The following is a 25,040-nucleotide window of genomic DNA, read 5'->3' on the forward strand; positions in this document are numbered from 1 at the left end:
AGAGGCAGGACTGGAGCCCAGGTCTGCTGAGTCATAGTCCAGTGCTGTAGATGGGAGTAAAGTGACACGTGGATTCAGGGTTTGAATTGGAAGCTCTCCGGCCAAGGCCTGTCTTTTTGTTCCGTGTTTGTACAGCCCATTGACTGTCTCCATGCGATCTGAATCTACTGTAGCTCCATCCTCATTTATCATCTCCTAGGCAAATTTCCCAAAAACCACAGGCTCTTTTCGGCATGGTCCCCAGGGGAAGAGCCTTTGCTTTCAACGCAGTGTGCTTCCGACCATGCAAGGCAGGGAATATCAGGCATTGCGTCAGTTCATTTTGCTCCGACAAAGCTTCTTAGACCAGAAGATTCCCCCTGGGCCTGAACAGCCTGAATATTAGGGTTAGGGCCCCATCTCTGAGCTCGCACCCAAAACCACACCAGACCTTTGGGGGCCTTCGGATCCAGCTCCAGATCTGAGCCCAGCTCCGATGGGATGGGTGGGTTATAGCCCCTTATTCCGGAGTGCGGCTGCTGCTACTCTCCCGTGCAAAATCGTGTTTCCTGGAAGGAATCCCGATCCCATGCCCTGGCTTGCCTCCCACTGAGTCAGCAGGTCCAGCAGACTTGAAAGGGAGTCATACTCCACACATTACAGTAAGTAGGTCCCTCCCACCTCCTGCCTCATCTGTCCATCTGCCCTCGTAATTAGCAAGGTGGGTGGGGCTAAGGTTTTAAAAAGGATTTCCCTTCTTTGAGTAAAAGTCAGTGACTTTAGGTGGGTAAGCTCCCCGCCTGGCTTTAGGCAGCTGGAGAAAGATTCTTCTGTCTTCCTGTCTGTCTGTCTGTCTTTCCTCTGTCTTTCACAGTGGAATTATATGGGGAAACCTGCGGCTCACGGCTTTTGCAGCAAAGACTTTCCAAACTGGTAAGTAACTTCTTGGGGTTTCTGTTGATTTTGTCCATATCTTTAGATCAGCTATATTTTTTTTCTAAGAGGAGAGATTAAATAATATTTTTACGCTCTCCAAAACGTGGATCTTTGTTGGAAAAGCAGGCCCACGTTTCGGTGGTGTTTCGTTCCATGCCTAAGTTGAAAACAACGTGCGGTTCCCCAGCACACGGGGAAAATTCTTGACATGGTCTCCATTTGGTAGTGGCCAGATTCTGATCTGCAGCTGCCCAAGTCAATGGAGTTCTTTTCGATTTAGGCTGGTGTAACTGAGAGCAGAATCTGTCCCTTCTATATTATTCCGGTGGTGGGAAAAGTTGGGCTAAAGTGGAATATTTATATATATAATATAAATGTAAACAACAAAACCAGGCTTATTCTTGTGCGGATGGAAAGAATTTAGAGAGGGTGGAGTGTGGGGTTTTTTTTCTTTTAGGAGTGTCTTGGTTCTGTTTGTGCGAGTTTAACCCCATATTGTCCATTACAATGAACCAAACCAGCTCTGGGCAAAGCGGCCGCTTGCCCAGTTGTGGAAGGTCCCAAGCAGCCTTCGCTCTGACAGGAGTGGAGGGGACACTCATCAGGCCGCAGGCAGGACTGTGCAGTGCAGACGGATTTCCTCAGGGGTGGAAGGTTCAAGGCGAAACTGATCGGTTTCACTCGCAATGAGGGACTCTCTATCACAGCTCTCAGCTAGTAGTATTTTGAGTCGGGTTCCGCGGTGACACTTGCGAGGACTCAGGATATGCTGGGACATTAGCTGCTTCCCCGGGTGGTGGGGGAGAAGGGAAGGCGGGCGGAAACGGGCGTGCTGTGAAATCGGCAACCAAATCAGAATAAATCAAAACCAGGAAGGGGCTTCATAACATTGTGGCTGGATGGTTGGAGGGCAGGGGCTCAGAGACAGAAAATCCAACCTTCTCCCGTCGAATTTACCAAAAGACAAACTCCACGAGAAGTTTTGCCAGGAGGCGTTTTGGCTTTTCCCTCTCCCCAGTCCCCCTTTGTAGTTGTATAACCGCCTACTGCTGAGTTATATAAGGACAACTGGAAAGGGATGTGAGATCGCTGGGTGGAGGAGTCAAGGATGAAGTGGAGTTGGTACCCAGCGCAAACCCTCAAAGCGGGATTTTAGCCACCTATTTGACTTGGCCCATGTCTCTTTCGACCATGATTCATTCTTTCCTCCGATCTTTCTCCCTTCCCTTTTGTGTGCTTAAGTATTCTGATCCTCGTAAATTACGATCCCACCCATGCACACACGCACACACACTCTCAGTTTCCCCCACCAGGCATCTTTCAGCTTCAGGACATCAGCTCAGCTGTTTCATAAATAAAGCTGGCGTGAAAGTGAGGGTGCCCGGCACACCCAAGGACTGGGTATTGTCCAGATGGGCATGGTTAAAATAGGAATAAGCCACGTGCATGATTGTGAAGCAGAATAAAGATCCAAGCATTCTGGTGGCTGGCACTATGTGCCTGGATGGTATGGCGTCTCCTTTGCTAGCCCACCACCGTCTAGAGTTGGTTGGTGCTCAGTTTCTTAGCACTTGGGGCTGGATCTGACGCTGGTGTAAATCAGTGTAGTTCCTGGAAGGATCTGGCCATGGTTGCTGGAAATGCCCTGAGCAGTGCGAAGACACTGCAGTGCTTGTTAAAAAAAAAAAAAAATTGGGTGTGGGCAAGATTGATTTTGTGCCGCCGCATGCGATGGGGAAGGGTGAAAGGGATGAGGCTCGCACACCCTTTGCATGGCGCCGTCAGCTCCTGTTGGCTCCAGCGGAGCTCCAGCGGCTGAGCAGAATCAGGCCTTTTGTCTGGGGAGGGCGCACCCTTGGGTGCTCGGATCCCGCCATCAATCTGTCGTCAATCTCCCCCGCCAACGCCCCAGCAGCCTTGCATCACGGGACTGCGGCAAGAGAGGGAACTTTTTTTTTTTTTTGGTGTGTCATTTCCCTCCTTTTCGGATCCTGGGCTGGTCCCAATATGACTCGTGGGCCAAAATTTGGTTTCCTTTGTGACGTAAAAGCCAGGGACGCAAAATTGCTGAGGCTTTAGTCTGCCCAGGAGTGAGGATCAGCCAGCGAGGTCTTGGCTTGGGGGAGCCCGAGACCACTTTGACGTGTGACCATAAGGAGCTCCCTCAAACGTATCCTAGCTAAGGTGGAGCACAAAGTGTTCTTTGAGCCACAAATGTGCTTTAGACATGATCTCAACAGGTCTGTCTTTCTCTCTGGTGCTGGTTACCTGGGGAAGGCACCCCATGCCGGTTAGAATCAAATTAAATTTCCACCTCTTCCCAGCCACCCGGTGGGCCCAGTCAACCCCCAGCCCACGGCTAGCCCCCCGACCACAGGAGCGCGCACACACACACACACACACACACACACACACACACTCAAGTGCATACGGCCCAGGCTGCAACGCCAGACTGCCTGCCTCGGATCCAGGCCTTCCCCAACCCCGTAGCAATAGCAGCTCTGCAGTAGTCACTCGATCGCAGCGCGGCCCCTCCTGCGGGTAAATGAGTCTCTCTGTGGGGAGAGAGGGGCATGAATTGGATTTTGGGGTGGGGTCACGTCTCAGACGTCCCGCCCCATTAATGCCCCTACCCCATGACAAGCACCAGACTTTTCCATACATATCACCTCGCTTTCCTTTAAACCCTGTCCGCCATTCAGAGGGCCCCAGCAACTTGCCCCGAATGGGTTCTGGATCTAGCCCAAGGTGCCCCTGTCACACGTCCATCTCTCTCTCCCCGTTTTGTGAAAGTCTCGTTGCTGGGTGGGGTTCCCGCGATAGGAGCTGATGACACAATGCTGGATTTGTTTGCCTCGAGTTAAGCCCTCCACGTTACAGCCAGATACAGCAACGACACGCATGGATCCGGATGCCTCTGGCCACCGCCACGAGCAGCCCGTAGTGCCGTGCGGGAAAAGCACCCACGTGGTCTGGGGTTTCTCTAAGGGGCTCGTGGGATTTTTCTCCTCATGACCCTAAAAAGGCCAAGACATTTTGATCCCTCTGGGCACATCTGGCGCTCACCCTGAATTTGATTGCAAACGAGGGGAATTGGGGCGACCCTCGCACTGCCCCGCCACCACCTCCCCAGTGTTAAGTGTGGGGGGGGGGCAGCCCCCAGTCCCGGGAAGCTTGGGTTGTGTTTCAAAGCGGAGCTCAGCTTTATTTTTATTGTTTTTTGGTGTGTTTTTTTCTTGCAAAATAAAATAAAGAGGCCCCTGGAAAAAGCCCCTTCCCTGGAGAAGAAACAAGCTCCCTTTGTTTGAAGCAGGCAGGGATCCGTGCGCAGAGGGACTCGGGTAGGTCATAGAGCAAAAGTACGGCCGTGACTAGCAGTCCAGCTGGTATTTATGGGCCTTGGGAAGGAGCAGCCGGCAGCGGCCTGGCTCCCAAGGGGGAGGTCGCCACAGGACACCCTCCGCTCCTGTCGATGTTAGCAGGAGCTGGGAGAAGCTGGCAGCTCCGGGTGAGTTAAATCCCAGCAGTGGGTCCATATTGCAGAACGAGGACCTGCTGCTAAGCCTACGGAAATGCACAGGGGAAGGACCCGAGAACACACTCGGGACGTGTTGGCGCCGTTTGGTTCTGGGGGGCTTTGCTTTGGGCTGCGGCTCTTTGGGACAGGGAGCGTTGTCTAGCAGTGAGAGCACAGGCCAGGTCGTTGGGGAATCTGGTTTGTTCCCTCCTGCGCATGGGGACGCCTCGGGCACGTCGTCCCCCTCCACCTCAGCGAATGCATTTCACACGCGTGGTGATCTCTGAAGGGGAGGCAGGGGGGAGGGCCGATCCCGATCATCGATTCCTGCCCCAGCCAGAGCCGCCCCAGCTGACATCGGCCGGCGATCCAGCCCCCTTGCAAGACAAGGTGTGGGCCCGAGGCTGCCTACAGGGGGATTTGGTGCTCAGCTCCTCCGAAAGCCCCCCGGAAAGGTGATTTTTCCTATGCACACGTACTCGGGCACACTCACCTGTGCTCACACTCACACACACACACCCCCACGCCTTTTGGGGCTATCCATTTGTAAGGGCCTGACCCACTGGCTCATGCTGCACGAGGCTGCAGGTTGGAAGAGCAGAAAGGGCTGCCTGGATTGATTTCTTTACGCCTCGTCTCTGGCTGCACTGGGACCCCCCCGGGCTTGGGACCTGCTTGACTCAGTGGGTCAAGAGGCTTCTTCCCAGATATCCCCCCTATGTGGCAGGGCCGTTCCCTGTCATTCAGCTCTCGGTGCGCTGAGGTCGCCCACAGGCCCATCAGCCCCTGGGATACAGCGGTGAGGTCTTTGCGCCGGCAGGGCTGCGCTCTCGGCCGGGGGTGGCTCTTGGTTACAAGGTTTGGCAGAGGGGCGGGGAGGTGAGGGGGGTGTTCGCCCCCTCACACACCGTCACTGACTGCGTTTCACAGCCTGTTGTCCCTGGCAGAAATAAGTGGGGATCAATTCCAAAGCTGGAGGAGAGCGGCTTTGACGGGGCAGATGGGGATATATGTGGGGCTGAGATTGACACATGTCCCAACCACAAGAGAGGAAAGCAGAGATCTGAATCGCAGCAGTGTTACTTGTCACATCCAAATATCCCCCACGATCTGGGGCCTGTTTCTGATCTCACTGGAGTTTTCTCCCTTTCTTGTTGAGTACTCTAGATTTATGCCAGATCAGAACTGGGACCCTGGGCGTTGGCCGGGGCCTATCTCCGGCTGAGAGGCATGAGAGACTGGGAAGCCTCCACCACCCTAGTGCGGAGAGAAAGATCTCAGCGCTAAGCTGTGGCGGGTGCCCACTGACGGCCCTCTCTGGGCTGATGAAGGCTCATCTTCCCCGATCGTATGGTCTCAGTGAAGTTAGAAGATGGCGTGTCATAGCCGCCAGCCCCCCACGTTAACGGGCCCTGACTGGAATCGGACCAGAGTCCCCCTTGAAACGCTTCTCTCTCTCAGACACAGTGACATTATTCTTTCACTAGGAGCTAATTTCCATCTAAACCCAACACCTTTCTGCCCAGCTCTTTAAACTGGTCTCAATCCAGCTGGAGTGTCTTCAAATCCAGTTGACTCACTCAAGGTCATATAGCACGAAAGTAGCTGAGCTGAGAACGGAGGAGACTTGGCTCCCTATTCTCTCTTGCTCTAAACTAGGGCTGTCAAGCGATTAAAAACATTAATCGCGATTAATCGCACTGTTAAACAGCAATAGAATACCATTGATTTAAATGTTGTTGATGTTTCCTACATTTTCAGAAATATCGATTTCAATTACAACACAGAATACAAAGTGTCCAGTGCTCACTTGACATTTATTTTTGATTACAAATATTTGCACTGTAAAACACAAAATAAATAGTATATTTCAAGTCACCTCATACAAGTACTGTAGTGCAATCTCTTTATCATGAAAGTTGAACTTACAAATGTAGAATTATGTACAAAAAAAACTGCATTCAACAATAAAACAACGTAAAACTTTAGACTCTACAAGTCCACTCAGTCCTACTTCAGCCAATCGCTCAGACAAACAAGTGTGTTTACATTTGCAGGAGACAATGCTGCCCACTTCTTGTTTACGATGTCACCTGAAAGTGAGAACAGGCGTTCGCCTGGCACTGTTGTAGCTGGTGTCGTAAGATATTTACGTGCCAGATGTGCTAAAGATTCATATGTCCCTTCATGCTTCAACCACCCTTCCAGGGGACATGCATCCATGCTGATGACGGGTTCTGCTTGATAACAATTCAAAGCAGTGTGGACCGACGCATGTTCATTTTCCTTATCTGAGTCAGATGCCACCAGCAGAAGGTTGATTTTCTTTTTTGCTGGTTCAAGTTCTGTAGTTTCCGCATCAGAGTGTTGTTCTTTTAAGACTTCTGAAAGCACGCTCCACCTCGTTCCTCTCAGATTTTGGACGGCACTTCAGATTCTTAAACCTTGAGTCGAGTGCTGTAGCTATTTTTAGAAATCTCACATTGGTACCTTTTTTGTGTTTTGTCAAATCTGCCGTGAAAGTGTTCTTAAAATGAACATGTGCTGGGTCATCATCCCAGACTACTAGAACATGAAATATATGGCAGAATGTGGGTAAAACAGCAGGGGACATACAATTCTCCCCCAAGGAGTTCAGTCACAAATTTAATTAATGCATTATTTTTTAACGAACGTCATCGGCATGGAAGCATGTCCTCTTGAATGGTGGCCGAAGCATGAAGGGGCATACGAATGTTTAGCATATCTGGCATGTAAATACCTTGCAATGCCGGCTACAAAAGTGCCATGCGGACGCCTGTTCTCACTTTCAGGTGACATTGTAAATAAGAAGCAGGCAGCAGTGTCTCCCGTAAATGCAAACAAACTTGTTTGTCTGAACAATTGGCTGAACAAGAAGTAGGACTGAGTGGACTTGTAGGCTCTAGAGTTTTACATTGTTTTGGTTTTGAGTGCAGTTATGTAACAAAAAATTCTACATTTGTAAATTACACTTTCAGATAAAGAGATTGCACTACAGTACTCGTATGAAGTGAATTGCAAAATACTATTTCTTTTGTTTATCATTTTTTACAGTGCAAATATTTGTAATAAAAAATAATATAAAGTGAGCACTGGACACTTTGTATCTGTGTTGTAATAGAAATCAATATATTTGAAAATGTAGAAAAACATCCAAAAATATTTAATACATTTCAATTGTTTAACAGGGCATTTAACCGTGATTAATTTTTTAAATCACAGTTCATTTTTTTTTAGTTAATTGTGATTAATTGACAGGCCTACTCTAAACACTAGCTTGCACTTCCCTCCCAGAGCCAGGACTAGAACCCAGGAGTCCTGACTCCCAGCCACCTCTGCTCTGAGCACTAGATTGGACAAATTATCACAGCAGAGAGTAGAAATCAGGAGTCCTGACTCCTTAAACCACCCTCTGCTCTAGCCACGAGCCAACCTTGCATAAAATGACTAAACATAAATATCAATTATTGACTTCAGCAGCGTTGAAAACATGTGAGCTCTGTCTGTGTCCCACACACGCATAGGAGAACAGGGCTAGTTCTCATCTAGCTAATTCGCTGCACTGCTGAGAATTCGCTCCAGCTGACCCCACCCAGCAGCCTCTCCCCATTTCTCAGCTCTGTAAGCTCTGCGGCAAGATCTCGTCAAAATACACCACGGCCCATTCACTGGTCTGCCCTAGAGACTGAAAAGAAAATGGCACCTGTCAAAATAAGGGAACAAAGAGCACTGTGGGAATGCTGTATCCTTGGGTTTCATTTCTTTTGTAATCCTCTTTGTTTGCTAATTGGCACAACTGGACAATACACACGATAGATCTCCCAGCCATTGTGTGTGTGTGTGTGTGTGTGTGTGTGTGTGTGTGTGTGTGTGAACAACACACACACATAGTAGAAACTGTGTACAAGACATTTGGACCTGATGAAGTTCCAGCAGCTAGAGAGGGGCCTAAGCCACAAAGTTTGGCTCTGTATTTGAATTTGCCCAACGCTGGGGGGAGTATTTGGGTCAGGAGTCTGGTTCTGACCCAGCGGCTGTTTAGCCTGCGGGGAAATGGTTCAAATCACTCAAGATGTGTGTGTACATTTCAGTACTGGTGACACAGATCATGAGAGTGAAATGGTGCTGTGAACCCCCCCGTCTATCTATGGGCTAGGGATACGGCCACAATGAGTTGGACCCAGAATCTCTCTCCGTAACCCTAGGTCCTTACACGTCTGCTGTGCTGGGCCTTTTCTGTCTCTAGCTCCTAGGGTCCTACTTTAGCGGGGGTCAGACACCTGCCAGGCTGCAGAGACCCAGTGCTGGCAGGTGCGGGGGGTGGGGGCTGGGCAGGGCGTTCAGACAGGATTTTCCACGCCCCTGGTGCTTAGTTTAAGAAGAAGGCTAACAGTACTCGGATAAAATTCCCACTCTGCTTCCCCCCGGTGCCTTCGGTCTCCACCTCCTGCCTCCCCAGAAGTCTGATCCCTTTTAAGAGCAGCCAATCTAGCTGCTCTCGAGATATGATTATTTATTTATGAGGTGTGTTAGGGTAGTGCCTAGCACCCCAGTCACGGCGCGGGACCCCACTGTGCCAGGCGCTGCACAAACACAGAACAGATCCCTCTGGGCTAGCCGAGGAAACAGTCTCCAAATCTTTTTCTCAGGGCCTGACCCAAAGCCAACAGGGGTCTTTCCACTGGCTGTTGGATCAGACCCTGGGCTCGGTCCAGACATAAGAGGGTCTCAGGACGAGATGAGGCCAACGCTGCGTGATCTGTTTGCAGAGGAAGGGGCGCTGGGTGTGTGCAAAGAGATGCTGTGGTTTGAATTTGTAACTGTTGTAAATGCTCTTTTCCCTCTCCCTCTTCTTCTTTTTTTTAGTATTAATTTTCAGACCAAAAGGAGTATTGGGGGGGAAATTAAAAGGGATCAAAATAAACACGACGACACTCGGTTTATCTGTCGCCTGAGCTGTCCATCCCAGGAACTCAGAGTTAAAGGGTTAAGCTTTACCCTGCTCTGCTGAGGTTAGTACTATTTTACAGATAGGGAAACTGAGGCACCGAGAAGGGACGTGACCTGTCCAGAAGGCAAGGTTAGAACACAGGAGTCCTGGTCCTCCCTGCTTTGACCATTAGACAAGGCTCCCCGACCAGAACTAGGAATAGAGCCCAAAGCCCTGACTCTTGGGCCCCACCCTCACTCTAACCACTAGACCCCACTCCTCCTCCCAGAGCTGGGACTAGAACCCAGGAGTCCTGACTCCCAGCCTCCACCCCTGCTTTTATCACTAGACCACCCCATTTATGGTGGCAACCTCTCTTTACAACCTTGACGTCAATCACAACTCTGACCTCACAGTCCGCCTCCCAAGTGCACCCCTGCTGGTTGTGTCATGTTGGCTCTGAGGCCAACCTGACGCATACTTCATCTGTCTCCTCCTAGCAAAATGCCGCGACCCCTTCCCTTGAAACAAAACCCCCTCTGTAGCGGCTGTAGCCCGGGGCAGGCGTGGGTAGGCCGAGCTGGCTGGATCCTTCGGTATCCAGATCGGAGCGAGACAAGGTCTGAGACTGCGAACTGCGGTGTGCATGTGTGTCATGTTTCTAATTCAGCAAGACTCAGGGTGGGACCGGCGGGGGCGTCTGATCCAGCTCCGTCCCTCCCCTCATGCTCAATGCCCCTTTGCACAGGGAGGGGAGGTTTCCGAGTACCTACTGCATGCATGGGGGACTTTTCTTCCTTTGGGTCTCGCCTTGTTCTTTGCAATTTCATTAGGCCATTCGGTGTGCTCTCTCTCACCCCCCACCCTCCCAAGCCATCTCTCTCTTTCCATTGAGGGGTTCCCCTTTCCTTTTATTCCCCAAACATTTGAAGGAATATTGCCCTAGCCCTGTCGCGATCAAGGGCCGTGCTTCAAAAGGGGGCCTTAGTGTCAGGTGGGGATCTGTGGGGCACTGAGCTTTGGGCGTGTGCATTCATTTCCGGAGAGGGGCTCAGTACATCCCTCTGTGAAACTGACGTCCACGCCCTGCAAGCGTTCTTATCCTTTGTATTATGGTAGCACCGAGGGCCAGGAATCCTGTGTGCTGTGTGTTTGTTTAGTGTAGTGCCCAGGCGCTCCAGTCATTGACCAGAACCCCACTGTGCTGGGGCCGTATGGTCCCTGCCCCACAGAGCTCACTTGTCCATAGGCATCTGGCCAGATCTTCAGCTCCATTAGGGGCTGAGAAGGATCTGGCCACGAGTATCACAACAGGGCCCGCCGGACCCTGAGCGCTGCCAAAGTGGAAGCTGCAAATCAAACCCAGGCAGTAGAATCAAGTTAATTCCCACTGATGTGTGGGAGATGCCATCTCTCTCCTCGCTGCCTGGCGGTATTGTATGTGTTTCTGAAATCCCCAGCTCCTAGTGTGAGCACATGAAAATCCCGAAAGGACATTTCTGGCCAATGTGGCTGGAGATAAAAGTTTGAAAACATGGCCGGAGTGCTCCCTACAGGGGCAGAAAGTAGGAGGCAAAGAAAAAGACCCACCCTGGCCCTGCTGTGATTATGATCTCGTGATTTTTAAGCAAATCTCAGGATTTTGGAGAGGGCGGGCTCCTGAGGTTTGCGCTCTCGGGGTTGGCAGCAGCGTTGGGGAGGGAGCAACAGGCCAGGTGATGACAGCACCACGTGTTCGGCTCAGTCCGACCAAGCGCCACGCGCTGCACGCTGCTATGGAATTCCCTGGTGTCAGCTTGGCTGGGTGAGGAGGCCTTGGGGCTCTGCTCTCTAATCGTTGCTGAGAACTGGGGGGCCACGTTTGTGGATCAGAGACGTGAGCACTAGCTGTGGGGGGGTGTGGCGTTTACACACACACTATATCTTGTGTGCAGGAGGTACACACACAATCTAGCGTCTGTCTATCTATGCATATGTTCCATGTAAGATAGTAACCCGCTCTTTGGTTCACACCTCAGTTGAGTATACAGCTCAGGGGCTGCTGAGGGTGTCCCCTCTATGGTCGCTACCTACACCATTGCCTCACAATGCCAGATTAGCTCCATTTAGAGAGGGAGAAACTGAGGCCGAGAGAGACTAAGTGACTTGCCCCAGCTGGGCGGTGACCCAGCTCTGCCGGCACCCCAAGCGAGTGTTCTAACCGCCTTGTGTCCTGCCCTGCTGGGACACAGCCCCGAGCTCTCTGCTTTCCCAGCCAGTTGCTTTCCCTGGCCCTTGAGAAGGGTTTGGGGAGCCAGACAGAAGCTGGTGGGTTGCTGAGGAGAGGAGAGGAGCTGAATGGCTCTTGAATTTGCTTTTGTCATTTTAAATAACTGGTAGGGTGTGTGGAGCCGGTGCCTGGGCACACTTTATTGCTCTGAATCAAAAGCAATAATAAATAAAAAGCAAAAATAGCAGGAGTAGTAGGTGTCTTACAGTAGCACCCTTGCTCTTGTTTAGTTTATGTGTATTACTGTAGGGCCTAAAAATTACACCTAAAATCAGGGCCCCCATTGTGCCAGGCGCCGCGCAGACCCTGACTGAGATTGGGGCCCCTCAGTGCCAGGCGCCGCGCAGACCCTGTCTGAGATCGGGGCCCCTTAGTGCCAGGCGCCGCGCAGACCCTGACTGAGATCGGGGCCCCTTAGTGCCAGGCGCCGCGCAGACCCTGTCTGAGATCGGGGCCCCTTAGCGCCGGGCGCCGCGCAGACCCTGTCTGAGATCGGGGCCCCTTAGCGCCAGGCGCCGCGCAGACCCTGTCTGAGATCGGGGCCCCTTAGCGCCAGGCGCCGCGCAGACCCTGACTGAGATCGGGGCCCCTTAGCCCCAGGCGCCGCGCAGACCCTGACTGAGATCGGGGCCCCTTAGTGCCAGGCGCCGCGCAGACCCTGTCTGAGATCGGGGCCCCTTAGCGCCGGGCGCCGCGCAGACCCTGTCTGAGATCGGGGCCCCTTAGTGCCGGGCGCCGCGCAGACCCTGTCTGAGATCGGGGCCCCTTAGCGCCAGGCGCCGCGCAGACCCTGTCTGAGATCGGGGACCCTTAGTGCCAGGCGCCGCGCAGACCCTGTCTGAGATCGGGGACCCTTAGTGCCAGGCGCCGCGCAGACCCTGACTGAGATCGGGGCCCCTTAGTGCCAGGCGCCGCGCAGACCCTGACTGAGATCGGGGCCCCTTAGTGCCAGGCGCCGCGCAGACCCTGACTGAGATCGGGGCCCCCTTAGTGCCAGGCGCCGCGCAGACCCTGTCTGAGATCGGGGACCCTTAGTGCCAGGCGCCGCGCAGACCCTGTCTGAGATCGGGGCCCCCTTAGTGTCAGGCGCCGCGCAGACCCTGACTGAGATCGGGGCCCCTTAGTGCCAGGCGCCGCGCAGACCCTGACTGAGATCGGGGCCCCTTAGCGCCAGGCGCCGCGCAGACCCTGTCTGAGATCGGGGCCCCTTAGCGCCAGGCGCCGCGCAGACCCTGTCTGAGATCGGGGCCCCTTAGCGCCAGGCGCCGCGCAGACCCTGTCTGAGATCGGGACCCCTTAGTGCCAGGCGCCGCGCAGACCCTGACTGAGATCGGGGCCCCTTAGTGCCAGGCGCCGCGCAGACCCTGACTGAGATCGGGGCCCCTCAGCGCCAGGCGCCGCGCAGACCCTGTCTGAGATCGGGGCCCCTTAGTGCCAGGCGCCGCGCAGACCCCGACTGAGATCGGGGCCCCCTTAGTGCCAGGCGCCGCGCAGACCCTGACTGAGATCGGGGCCCCTCAGTGCCAGGCGCCGCGCAGACCCTGACTGAGATCGGGGCCCCTTAGTGCCAGGCGCCGCGCAGACCCTGACTGAGATCGGGGCCCCTTAGTGCCAGGCGCCGCGCAGACCCTGTCTGAGATCGGGGCCCCTTAGTGCCAGGCGCCGCGCAGACCCTGTCTGAGATCGGGGCCCCTTAGTGCCAGGCGCCGCGCAGACCCTGACTGAGATCGGGGCCCCTTAGTGCCAGGCGCCGCGCAGACCCTGACTGAGATCGGGGCCCCTTAGCGCCAGGCGCCGCGCAGACCCTGTCTGAGATCGGGGACCCTTAGTGCCAGGCGCCGCGCAGACCCTGACTGAGATCGGGGCCCCTTAGCGCCAGGCGCCGCGCAGACCCTGTCTGAGATCGGGGCCCCTCAGTGCCAGGCGCCGCGCAGACCCTGATTGGAATCAGGACCTTCCTTGTACCAGCTGCGGCACAGACACAGAGTGGGAGGCAGACCACTCCCAACAGAGCTCACAGACTAACTAGACAAAGGGTGGGAAGAGAAACTGAGGCACAGAACTTTGTTGATTTCCCCTTCTGGTGATCCACAAATCTAACACTTCCCAGCCGTGTCACCTGGCGCCCCAGGAGAAGGTTAAACGGCAGAGACAGCGCTGTCTGGGATTACTTGTCACTAGAACGCCATTAATATGTAACCAGCTTTGCAGAGACAGGCACGTAGGCTGCACCTGCAGAGCCCTCGCTGTTCCCGCAGCCGCCGGTGGATCCACGTGTCGCGCGGGTGTTTGCGAGCCCGTCTCGCTGGGCGAACCCCGTGGGTGCAGCAGACACCCCTGGGTTGGGAAGTGAAAGGCTGAGTGGGAAATGACCCACTTGTCAATTGCAGCTACTGACCCTGGAGAAAGGAGACAGCTTTAGAAAGCAACTCTCCCGTGGGACTGCTGCGAAGCCTAGGGCCCGATCCCCGGCTGGCGTCAATCAGCGTCACCCCATGGGACTCAGTGGACCCAAGTGGGATACATTGGCATCTCTCCGTTGGACTCCATAGGCTGGGTTCTCCCATTGAAACTGATGGGAGCTGGGGGACAAGCCTCTATGGCCACCCTGTCGTAAATGCATCAGGCGCCATCTTCAAACTAGTTAGGTTGTTTGTCCCCACAGCCCATTCCTTGCGAGCAGTTCGGGGCTTTGGTTCCCCTGCTGCCTTCCTCCCCAGTGCGCACCCCTCACAGTCAGTGAGAACGTTCAGCACGAGGACGACTTGCTGGCTGGGCCGAATGGAGGGTGTTCACCCCACTGCTGTGGGGAGGGGCAGGTTCTGCGGAGCGCCTCACCCCACCCAGCGGCGTCCCGTGGCCGTTTCACTATCCCAGCTACCAGCCACTTCTCCAGCTGGGGGCCTGATTGCCGCCCAGGTACACAGACCTGAACTAGCTTGGGCCCCAATACCAGTGAACCCAGGGCAGACTCAGATCGGAGACCCTAACGGAAAATCTGTCCTCTAATTTTTAAATAGTTTTTGGGGAAATAACACAGCAAAGAAACAGTTCAACCAGTGGCGACATCCCTGAGAGATTTAATGATGACAATCAGATGCACCTGTCTACTGTGGAGTGAGTGGCACCGCCACAGGACTGCACTCTGCAACCATCTAACTCCTTACAGGGCTGGTAGAAAAGGTTATTTAATCCTCAAAAGCTCCGTCCCCGCAGTCTCCCCTGAGCCAGGTCAGGATTATCCCCATTTTACAGGTGGGGAAAACTGAGGCATAAACTGGGCAGTGAGTTGCTGCATGAAGAGGTGGATCTGGGAATCCCGATGGTCAACCCCCTTATTCTAACTCACTAAATTGCCTCCCCTCCCAAAGCTGGGGACAGACCCAGGAGTCCTGACTCCCAGTCCCCACTGCACTAGCCACTAGAAACCACTCCCCTCCTAGAACCCTGCAGTTCTGACTCCCAGACCTCCGTTCAAACCAGTAGGCCTCACTCCCTTTGCCAAAGCTAGGAATAGAACCCAGGAGTCCTGGTTTCCGCTCCTAGGCTTGATCTAGCCCTGTTCCAGTCCCGTTGGCGTTTCAAGTGAGTACACAGGTTTTCCCAAACAAGAGGCAATAAAACTTTTATAGCCCTCCTGGGCACCATCAAACATTTTGTTTAAGCAGCAGAGTTTGTTCATTGTTTATCCATATTTTTTCGGTCTCCTTCCACCCTTTCCCCTTTGAAGTACGTTAGTTACTATGGATACAGTGATGTCATTGGGGAGGGAGGAGCTTAACTAGATCCAGAATGGCAGAATAACATCGATCTAGGCCACATGACACGTTTCTTCCAGGAGCTTCTGCCACTGATAGTAAGTCTGTGTAGACAGGATCAGGCACGGGTTAGAGCACAGGGCTGGGAGTCAAGACTCCTGGATTCTGGGAGCTTGGCCTAGTGATTAGAGGTGCAGCGAATCAGGACTCTCGGGTCTGTTCATAGTTTTTCCACTGACTCACTGTGTGACCTTGGGCAAGTCATGTCCCTGCTCTGTGCCTCAGTTTCCCTGTCTGCAAAACAGGGCTATTGGCACTGACCCACCTCTGCAAAGAGGTTGGAAGTCTCCTGATAAAATATACCACGTGAGCAACCACTAGGGTGACAATGTCACCTGTACATGCCAGACTGTGCTCCTTCTCCGGGCGTGTCAAAAGTTAACAAAATGACCTTTATAAGGGCAAAAAACAACCCCAAAACCCCTCTTTTTCACTTTCTACTCAAAAACAGCTGACCCGTTTTTGCTCAGAGTTTCCAAAACAATTCACCCCCCCTCGCAGAGCCTCGAGGTGGAAGGATTTAGCCTGAAGGTGAAAGTTATCAGCAGTTGGAAAAGATCCTTTAGAATGGAGTCACTTAGGCAACCCTCTTCCCTAGCGCTTTCCAGCAGTAGAGCGAGAAGCCCTTTCCAAAGGAGGTCAGTATTGTTATCCACGTTATACAGATGGGGAAACTGAGGCTCAGTGATGTGAAGAGACTTGCCAAAGAAGAGACAGGCCAGTGGTAGAGCCGGGAACCAGGTGTCCTAAATCCCAGTCCCGTGCTCTTTCCACTAGGCCGCACTGTCTCCTATAGAGGTACCATACACACCGGCCAGGGCTGTAGACACAATCTGGGATTGATACTCTATGGACCAGGACTGTGAATATAAACACATATATGGGACAGGATTTACTGTAGCTGATAACGATTTTGAGGGGCCAATCTGAGATGCCTTAAAGGGACCTGATTTGCAGAAAGTACAAAGGGCCTCTGAAAATCATCAGCCTCCTTAAAGGTGTCTCAATTGGACACACTAAATTGTGGCACGCAAAATCAGTCGTCACTTTTGAAAGCCATGGCCCTGCTAAACACCCCCCCCACACACACACACACACATTTGTGTATACATAACAACAAAACACCCCCACCACATGAAGATACATGCATGACAAATACCGGCCCATGCAGTTATGTACTTGCGCTTTGTTGATCATGTTCATCTAGCTGAAAAAGACTACGGCAGCATCCCTGGTTATTAAGGCCCCAATTCAGCATGTGCTTATGTGCTCTGCAGAATCAGGGCCTAGGGGAAGAGATCCCCAGTCCTCTTTAGAAGATGTAGCTTCTGGAGTGTATAAATTGGTTGTAATAATTCCTATTTAGCTCCTACATCTACATACTTAGATTATCATTCCCACATAATCTGCAGTGCAGTGAGAGTCAGGAAATCTCTGGTAGCTGAGATATTTGCCCCTTCCGTTTGCTGATCCCTTCTCTTTGTAATGTTGGTGGACTTTACTTTTCGTTGACTTGGGAGAGCGGAAACAGTCAAAGATCCTCGAAGTTCCATTTCTCCGAAGTGCCGTCAGTTTTGGGGGGCTGGAGGTGAGAAAACCTTGCCCCGGATTTTCAGAATGCTCTCAGCACCTACAACTCCGAGCTGCGGAGCTCATCCCTTTGCTTAAGTTGAATCTCATGTTGGGCACCCAATATCAACAGACACATTAGCAAATGTTGGGCCCAAACCTCCCAGCCTGCAAGCCCAGCGTGCTTTTGGTACAGAGGTTAACAATAAATGTTCGGTGGGTTCCCATTATGAGCTGTGATGCCTCCTTAAATGAACATTTTATACACACAGAGCGAGAACTAGCACTGACTTATATGTGTGACTGGCATCTTAATAATGTTGTTCGCTTGGGTACTGTTCAGGAGATTCCAAAGCACTTTATCCCCGTTTTACAGACGGGGAAACTGAGACACGGAGCAGGGAAGTGACTTACCTAAGGTCACGAGGCGGGTCAGTGGCATTGGTGACACCTTTGTCTCTCCCAGTGACACACAGTTTAGTTTTCTGAGGCCTGAAATGGATTAAGCCTAACTAAAGTTTTTGGGCTCAATATCTGGATAAAAATGAAGGCCTTGAGTTACGCATAGGCTTGGCAGAATTTGATTTTTTATACGTACATAATTTTGGGGGGTAACTGATGTTTATTTTTAAGTATTTTTTTCAAGTTTTGTCTATTTACATTTTAACACTTGTGCAAAATTCTGGATTTGACGCTTTTTTTTATTTTTATCCATTTCAGTTTTTACAGTTGTGGGAAATTCTGGGGGTCAGCCAATAATAATTTAATGACAGGAGACGTTTGAGATTCAAAAAGTGAAAGCTTTATAACTGTTAAAAGACAAATAGTCAACATCCCGTCAAAATATATCAAGTAAATATCCTTCAGTCGACCTCTAGTTCTCAAGCAGCATTTTTCTTTCTTTGCCGGTCTGTAAGTTTCAGTTATTATCCATGGAAATATTTTCCTATCGGTTTGTGTGTGCCTGGTGAAATTGCCATTTACCAATAAAAATCGAATCCTTCCAAGCCTAGTTATACAGGAGGTCAGCCTAGATGATCTAAAGGTCGTTTCCGGCTTTAAACGTAAACTAGGAACAGAGCCCAGGAGTCCTGGATCTACTGTTCAGGAACCTCAGATAAGAGAGAGTCGGAATGTCTCTCAGAAGGAAATTGATAAGGGTTTCAAGGTTGTTAAGGTTGTGAATAGAACTGGTGGAAAAATCCAATGTTATTTCTTTGAATTGATTTGAGAGAAACTATGCTGATCAACATTTTTGACTGAAATATCCACTGATTTTTTTTTTCAAGAGAAACATTCAAAATGAAACTTTTGTGCCAGATTGTTTCGAATGGAAAATTTGCTTTTTGAAATCTGACAGATGTCAGTTTGGAGACCTGGGGGTATTTTTATGCCTTTAAAAAAGAAACATTTCCCCCTTTTTTTTGACTGAAAAGGGGAGAGACAATAGAGGTTGGGGTCCAGAAAAAGGATTTTTTTCTGGTTTTTGCAAACCCAAATGAAATGAAAATATCAATTTAGGACTGAGATGAAAATTCCAGTTTCATTTTGTTTTGATTTTTTTTTAATCAAAAAATTGGAATTGAACCTTTTCAACTGAGACAAAAAACTGCATTTTCAGATGGGGGGAAAAATGCTTCTTTGAAAAACTTCAACCAGGTCCAGTTGCAAGAAAGACCTTGAAAAGCCAAGGAACCAAGGGGTTCAAATTTCCAGGATCTAGGTAAGAGGTTTGGTTGCAAATCTAAAATTCAGACTGAAGTTTGCAAACTCCCAGTGTTGAGGAATCCTGAAGATCTTGATGCCTCTGGTTTTAGGTCCCTGATGCGGGTTTCCTTAGATTAAAACACAACCGAGTCCATTGAGTTTTGCTTTGATTGTTTGAAAGCTCAGGGGACGGAGTGAATCAAGGGAAGTAAGGCGCTAACCCCCTTTGAGGACCGGGACGTAAGGTCCCACAGGAGATCTGTGGCAGAGTGGGGAAGGCCATTGTGCTGTTCCTCCGCTCTCATTCATTTGGGTTTGCAGATCCCTGTGGAAATCTCCGCCTCTCTCTCCCACCCACCTGGGGCTAAGCTGTATCTGGCCAGTGGGAATAGAAAGCATAATTCTGATCAGATTTCCAGCAGTGTAACTCCACTGACTTCCCTGGAGTTACTCCACATTTACAGGTCAGAATCTAGCCCTTACCCTTCAAACAGGAACGTGCTTTCAGGCGAAGGGCCAGTTTCTGATCTTGGTATAAACGTGGTGGAGTCGCCGCAGATTTCTACCAGCGTGACCCAGATCGGCAATCGAGAGTCAATATTTGTAGAAGTGATTTCCTCTGAAACAGATCGTCCACGCTTACACCGCGAAGGATCGGGCGAGGCCTGGCGTCAGGAGAACAATACTCCTCCTGCTTTGTCATGGCTACAATAAATAACACTGCAGTTGCTAAGTCATCACCTTCTGTCACTCTCGTCCCCCAAAGGCCAATTATTATTTAATCAAAAAGTGCTCCTCCTAGTGGACAGAGATGTAACTGCCTCTAAAAAAATCCTCGCAGGTGAATGAAAGTTATAACAAACTTTGCCCTGTTCCTGAGCAGAAGCGTCCAAGGCATGTTCACCATTGACTGGCACCTTCAGGCGATCTGCCTGAGCCCTCCTAGGCATCCGCCTCTAGACAAGCCCCCAGTGCACGCAGCTTTGGTCGTGGCTCTTTCTGAAGCTGGCCCATTAGCCCTTGATTCCCCCAGAGGCCAGGGGTGCCGGGAGTGGGGTGATCCCGATCGGCCCCGCCTTCCGTCCAGAAAGAACGATTGTTTACGCCACGCTCGGCCATGTTGTCTCATCTCTTTAATGTACTTGTTTGTTCATTTTCGGCAGGAGCTCTGCTTTGGGGGAAGGCTATCCAGGTATTCCCCCCAGAGCTTCTCTTCCTGTCCCAGCCATGGCTGTTATCTTCTCAGCCGTCTCTGCAAAGGCACACCCCTCAGCAGAAAGAGAACCCAGGAGTCCTGAGTCACAGCCCGCCCTGCTCTCCTCACTTGAGCCAGCTCCCCTCCCTGGAGTCCTAGGTCCCAAAGCCCCTGCACTCATGCACTACAGCCCACTCCCCTCCCACAGCTGGGACGAGAACCCAGGAGCCCTGACGCCCGCCCAGCTCTAACCACACAGCCGTGCCACGTGGCAGTGCTTAGACCCCGGGCGGGGCGTTCCTTGTGGTGTCAGTGTACCACGCTGCGCACTGTAGCCTTGCCCGTCTCCTCCTGTTAGCTCTTTGCTGCTTGAGGCGGGAGGGCGGGTTTCACAGGGGAGCTGACTTTGCATTCCCGCCCCATCGTGTATTTCCCAGCGGTATCATTCCCCCGCTGGCTTCCCAGCTGGCCTGGCCCCAGACTGCAGCTTTGGGGGAGCTGCACGGTCGAGCCCCCAGCCCTACAGTTTTGGGCCCAGGCAATGCAAGGCAATACCCGTTCACAGAGCAGGGCTGTGGGCACTGGTGGGGGTGGGCTGGAGACTGGCAGGACTGGATCCCCTGCCGGATCTCAGATGCATGATGGGACGGGGGAGCAGTCTCCATGGACGGGGGGAGAGGGACCCCCCCCTCGTGCAGCTGCATTAGCCAACCGCCTGCAAGGGAAGGCCAAGGGGCTGGCAGCCCTGGGCTAAGTCTTGAGGGGAGGAGGGCTGGAGAACAGCTTCGTGCATTCTCGACACCACATGGCGCGAGGCCGGCTTGCGGTTATTTTTACTAGGGCTCCGTTAGTACCGTACAAGGGGCGGCCCCGATATAGACACGCTGGGGCCCGGAGGGAGCCGTCAGGCTATGACCCGGCCTGACTCGGCGGCTGTGTGAAGGCACATGCGGGCCTGGGAAAGCAGGCCAGCGCAGGGAGATCCAGAAATACCAGCTATCTCAGCGGTGTGCTGCCCTCCCCCTATGTGGGCACCCGAGGAGAGGGGTGTTCTGATCGACACATCATGGGGCTGTGCAGTTGGGTAAGAGCTTCCAAGCCAGGGGTAGAACCCAGGAGTCCTGACTCCCAGCTCCCCCACTCTAACCATTAGATCCCACTCCCCTCCCAGAACCAGGAATAGAGCTCAAGCCCCCATGGCTGGCAGCTCTGCCCACAAGTATTTCCCCCGCACAGCAGCTAGTGTGGTGCCCAGCAGTGTGGAGGTGCAAGGAGCCCAGCTGGCAGGGTTTTGCCAGCGCTTGGGGAGCACCTGCCGCTCATGGTCCCAGCCCTGCCAGCACCGCCAGCCTATGGAGAGGCTGTTTTCCCGACAGAAGCTGGAGCAGAGGATACAGAGGCTGGATCCCCGCTGGGATCAGAGGGGAGGAATTGAAGGCACCAGATCCCTTAAGAGTATAAATCGCAGACCCCATGTGCACTGACTGGAGGCCGCTGGGTTTGCTCCCACCCACAGCAGGGAATAGGGGACTGAGAATCAGGGCTCCGGAGTCTGGCCCCAGTGCTGGGGAGGTGAGTGGGCTAGTGTGAACCAGGATTCCAAGCGCTGGGGCGGTGACTGGGCTAGTGTGAACCAGGATTCCGAGCGCTGGGGAGGTGACTGGGCTAGTGTGAACCAGGATTCCGAGCGCTGGGGCGGTGACTGGGCTAGTGTGAACCAGGATTCCGAGCGCTGGGGCGGTGACTGGGCTAGTGTGAACCAGGATTCCGAGCGCTGGGGCGGTGAGTGGGCTAGTGTGAACCAGGATTCCGAGCACTGGAGCGGTGAGTGGGCTAGTGTGAACCAGGATTCCGAGCGCTGGGGCGGTGACTGGGCTAGTGTGAACCAGGATTCCGAGCGCTGGGGAGGTGAGTGGGCTAGTGTGAACCAGGATTCCGAGCGCTGGGGAGGTGACTGGGCTAGTGTGAACCAGGATTCCGAGCACTGGGGAGGTGACTGGGCTAGTGTGAACCAGGATTCCGAGCGCTGGGGCGGCGACTGGGCTAGTGTGAACCAGGATTCCGAGCACTGGGGAGGTGACTGGGCTAGTGTGAACCAGGATTCCGAGCACTGGGGCGGTGACTGGGCTAGTGTGAACCAGGATTCCGAGCGCTGGGGAGGTGAGTCGTCTAGTGTGAACCGGGATTCCGAGCACTGGGGAGGTGAGTGGGCTAGTGTGAACCGGGATTCCGAGCACTGGGGCGGCGACTGGGCTAGTGTGAACCAGGATTCCGAGCACTGGGGCGGTGACTGGGCTAGTGTGAACCAGGATTCCGAGCGCTGGGGAGGTGAGTGGGCTAGTGTGAACCAGGATTCCGAGCGCTGGGGAGGTGACTGGGCTAGTGTGAACCAGGATTCCGAGCACTGGAGTGGTGAGTGGGCTAGTGTGAACCAGGATTCCGAGCGCTGGGGCGGTGACTGGGCTAGTGTGAACCAGGATTCCGAGCGCTGTGGCGGTGACTGGGCTACTGTGAACCAGGATTCCGAGCGCCGGGGAGGTGAGTGGGCTAGTGTGAACCAGGATTCCGAGCGCTGGGGAGGTGACTGGGCTAGTGTGAACCAGGATTCCGAGCACTGGAGTGGTGAGTGGGCTAGTGTGAACCAGGATTCCGAGCGCTGGGGCGGTGAGTGGGCTAGTGTGAACCAGGATTCCGAGCACTGGGGCGGTGACTGGGCTAGTGTGAACCAGGATTCTGAGCACTGGGGAGGTGAGTGGGGCTAGTGTGAACCAGAACTCTTGGATCTATCCCTAGATCTCCCACTTCGAGGCTGTTTAACCCCAGACGAGGAATTCTCAGGCCCGTTTGCCCAGTATCCTGTTTCTGACAGTGGCCAGAACCAGTGGAAGGGACATGCTAATATATTGTTCTTTAGTAGGGGTATTACGGTAGTGCCTAGGAGCAGCCCGTCCCAGAGAAGGACCCCGTTGTGCCAGGCGCTGTACAGACACAGAACAATCCCTGATACTTCCAGACTGGCTTTAATCCTGAAGCATGAGGTTAAACCTCCCTTCCAAAAGGCCGGCTTGCATTAACTCTTATAATCCTGGTTAACCTTACCCTCCATTTCTATCGCCAGTCCCTCTTTGAACCTGGCTGAGTTCTTGGCTTCAGGGCCATCCTGTTGCAGGGAGTTCCACATTCCAGGAGTGCGTCGGGGGAGAAAAGGATTTCCTTGCATGGGGTTTGAATTTGCTCAGGGACTAGCGATCAGGGTGATGGGTGTAAATAGAGCAGGTTGGCTCTGGGGCGTAGTTGGGGGAAGGCAATTTCTTTTCACCTCTGGCAGGACAAGAAAGGCGCTCTCCCTCTCTGTGTCTGTCTGTGCATGTCTCACTCTTCTCTCTGACTCTGGGACGCTTCCCCTATTTATACAGCAGGATTCGCTCTCTTCCCCACCCCCGCTTGTGACTAGCACCTTCCAAAGAGCAGAAGCAGAAAATAGCTGGTTTTTATTTGCAAGTGCTTTGCACGCAACCGGCAGGAGCCCAGTTTCATCTGGGAGCTGAAAGGGGATGTCGGATCCAGTCCAACCCCCCTTGCACTCTGCTACTTTCCATCTGCGCTCTCAGCTCAAAACCACGCTGGTCCCCTCCCCACCCACCCGCTGATCATCTCCTTCCCCATCAAGAGCCAAGTCACTCCAGGGCACTGAAATTGCAGCCAATCGCCCTGGGTGAAATCCCTCTTCATGGGAGTAAATTTCACAGCTCCTGCTGGACCACAGCTGAAAACCCTCTGTGGATTTTAATCCAGCAACCTCCCAGACCTTGAAATCCTGTGTCCCCCACCCTGCGGGAAGCCTGCAGCCCAGCCGTAACCCCCCCACCTCTGGTGGGGCTTGAACGCCAGGCTTCTCTGCTCTGAATCATGATGGTGAAGCTGTTCGGGGCCCATAGAGCGCCCAGATGCTCCCCATTGTGGCATGGAGAGATGGGATGGGGGAAGCGAACTCCTCTAAACGCAAGTTGTCAAAACGAGGTGCTGATCACGGTAGATTGCACAGATATTGGGATATGATCCTACTCCACGGGCTGTTCCTCGGTGGGGCTTGAACTCGTCCGTGAGCTGAGGTCTTTCCTGCCTGGAGAAAAGAAGTCAGCGGTGGCATCTCCCAAATGACACCCACTGCTAGCACCAAAATGAGAGGTGGTTCTCAGTGAACGGGGCCGATCTGCCAGCCTCCCTTACAGGAGGGACGAAATAGTGAGCAGTTGTTGACTTTTAGCACTGTGGCATCGGCGTTCCCCTCTCCCTGAGTGGAATGGGGCAGTTCACATCTCTCCGAGCTCCCATTCCAGGCTCTCGGCAGACTCGGGCAGACATTGCTTCCACTTGAGTCACGTTCCTGAGGTTTTCTTTGTGACCACGACTACTGCTTTTTAAAAAAAAATTAAAACGGAGATTTTGGAGAACAAAAGAGAAATGCCAGCGTGCCGCGTGGGTGGGTTTCTGAGCCCTGGAGCCAGCTCCCCAGACGTTTCTCCGCTCCTTCCCCATCGCTGTAACACAAACAATAAACAGTTTTTAAATGAAAGCTGAGATTAGCACAGGGGTCGGCAATCTTTCAGACGTGCTGGGCCGAGTCTTCATTTATTCACTCTGATTTAAGGTTTCTCGTGCTAGTAATGCATTTGAACGTTTTTAGAAGGTCTCTTTCTACAAGTCTATAATATAGAACTAAGCTATTGTTGTATGTAAAGTAAATAAGTTTTTTTTAAATGTTTAAGAAGCTTCATTTAAAATTAAATTAAAATGCAGAGCCCCCCGGACCGGTGGCCAGGACCCGGGCAGTGTGAGTGCCACTGAAAATCAGCTCGCGTGCCGCCTTCGGCACGCGTGACATACGTTGCCTAGCCCTGGATTAGCACATGACTCCAGGAGCTGGGGCTTGAAGTAAAACACCCCATAGCATGAGAATCGGCAAGGCCACTCCTCTCCCCACCCGGCTCCCCATCTCATTGCCCATCGTCCCTTGGAGCTGTTTTATCCTCCTCGGGGGTCGTTCTCCCTCCATGAGCGTTTCTGTCTGTGGCCATTTGACGGGATTGGGGGGAGGG

General features: G+C 52.7%; 1 long non-coding RNA gene across 3 annotated transcripts in view; it reads left to right on the plus strand.

The window, feature by feature from the left end:
• Positions 1-753: 753 nt before the first annotated feature.
• The window catches only part of LOC135977111 (uncharacterized), a 41,580-nt gene continuing 17,293 nt past the window's right edge, over positions 754-25,040 (plus strand). For all 3 annotated transcript variants that reach the window (XR_010594465.1, XR_010594463.1, XR_010594464.1), the window contains exon 1: positions 754-912. This is a non-coding gene — a long non-coding RNA (uncharacterized LOC135977111). The remainder of the gene's footprint in view (positions 913-25,040) is intronic.

Source organism: Chrysemys picta, chromosome 22 (assembly GCF_011386835.1).
Source record: "Chrysemys picta bellii isolate R12L10 chromosome 22, ASM1138683v2, whole genome shotgun sequence".
NCBI lineage: Eukaryota > Metazoa > Chordata > Testudines > Emydidae > Chrysemys > Chrysemys picta.